Raw genomic sequence first — 2,066 nt, 5'->3', positions numbered from 1 at the left:
TGGGGAGGACGCCCATAAACCCCGGGGGTACCTTTCACCCAAGAGTTGAATTCTTTTCCCCCTGTTTTTTTGTTATTGAATCGTCGCCGGCTGGGGGCTGGGCTTTTTTTGTTCCCACACCAGCCCCCTTGGGGGTCAACGGCCCCGCCCCCCCCCCCGCCCATGTGGCGCGATGATTTCTTTTCCTTGTTCTTTTGTGTTTTGTTCTTTTTTTCTCGTATTCTATGTTCTTTCTTTTCCCGCCTCCCTACCCCTCTCTTGTCTTTTTTCTTCTCACTGTTTCTTTGCTGTACTGTGTGCATCTCTGTGTCCAGTCCGGGCCTGGCTGTTCTTCACCTTCGATACATACATACATCTCTCTCTTTGTCGTCGTCGTTGTTGTTGGTTGTTGGTTGTGTACGAAGGGAGAGGGGGAGGAGGGAGGGAGGGAGGAGGGAGGGAGACGGATTGGCCTGTATGAGCTTGAGCACTTGAGCACTGGATAGGGTCGGTTCCGCATGGTACGGGACCCCTCGATCGTCTCGCCCTCCCTCACTGGTGTGTTCATTGGGGGGGGTCATAACAAACACGGTGCAGGATCGATTGCCAGAATTTGTGATCGACACATCTGCGACGGTGGCTTAAAGTGAATGATACCCCGTCGCAGCCTCCCTCCGCCCTCACCGCACACCGGGCTCATCGGCTCGACGAGGGCGGGGAAATTGACGAGCTTGTGTTCCGACCCAACCCTGAGCTTCTCTAGAGCGCAGCCGCTCCGGACGAGGAGCGATTAGACGGGGGGAGAGGGCGCTTGTGTCTCTAGTATTTCGAGAGACTAATTTATTCACAGCTGCGAGCGTGTGCGGTGTGACCCACACGAGCCAACCTCGAGAGCCAACCGTCCTCCCCCTCGGTCTGCGCTCCGACCGACCGGACCCCCCCTCCGGTCTGCGGTCTTCCGCGGCCGCGTCGACCGGACCCCCCCTGCGGTCGGTCGGTCTGCGCTGGGCGCTCCAACCACGAAGTCGGCCTGATCACTACATGATGACGCTCGTATTGGAACTTGGATGCGCATTGCGGGAAGTGCAGGCCGGTCTATCGTAATATATGGTGTAATATATCCGTCACAGAGATCTCCCAACATCTATCGCCATGCATCTGAATTTACATCTCTCTCATCTGACTGAGGGCGATAAATATCCAACGCGAGATCATGTCAAATTCGCGAACCTCGGGGACCGATTGTCGGTGGCACGAGTGGAGCCCGCATTTTCCTGCCCTGCTTGCCCATCCTCCATCGCTTACAGCAGGGCCCTCTCTGTCGGCGGCTTGGGGAGGCACTGGCGGTACCACAGCAGACAGCGAGTCCGGGTCGCACGAGATCGCGTTCGGGTAGCGCCCACGGCTTCTCTCGATGCTCCGGTTGATCGCGCAGGGCTTAGCCCTGCGCGATGGCGCGGCGAGAGAAGCCGTGGGCGCTGCCAAAGAGCGGGGTGTGGAACTGGCGCCCAAAGAGGGCCTGCCCTTGCTCGCCGAGCGAGTCGATGGAGAGGCTGTGCCACCCCACCTGCTGCTGGACGGTGTCGCGCCGCGCGCAGCCGCGGCAGAGCTTGAAGGCGACAGCGCCGGACCCCGACTTGCGCACGCCAAACGGGGCGGTAGCGCAGAGGCAGACGGCGCATGAGCGCGAGCGCAGCATCTTTCGCCAGCCGTTTGGGGTGGAAGCGAAGCGGCGCGTGAGACGCCAGCCGCGCTCGAGGCACTCTCCGCGCAGCCGCACCTCGGCAAGCTCCGCGAGGCGGTGGCTGAGCGGGACGGCGCAGAGGAGCAGCGCGGGGAGCGACAAGTGGCTCAGAACCTGGAGGAGGCAGTCCTCGCCGAGCATGTCTAGCGGTGCAGACCCAGCAGCGATCGGCGTCGCTTCCTCGCCGGCAGCTTGCGCCGCCGTGGCGGCCTCTGCGAGGGCCGCGAGCGAAGACAGCGGGGAAGCGGCGGCGGAGGGGCGTGGGGCGCAGCGGGGGCATGCGTAGCGCCGAAAGGCCGCTGCGGTGCCGGCCTCGACCGTAGGGACGGCGATGCCGACGCAT

The sequence above is a fragment of the Emiliania huxleyi genome (genome assembly GCF_000372725.1).
Source record: "Emiliania huxleyi CCMP1516 chromosome Unknown EMIHUscaffold_193, whole genome shotgun sequence".
Taxonomy (NCBI): Eukaryota; Haptophyta; order Isochrysidales; family Noelaerhabdaceae; genus Emiliania; species Emiliania huxleyi.
The sequence above is the reverse complement of the archived record's forward strand: the minus strand, read 5'-3'. Positions refer to the sequence as shown.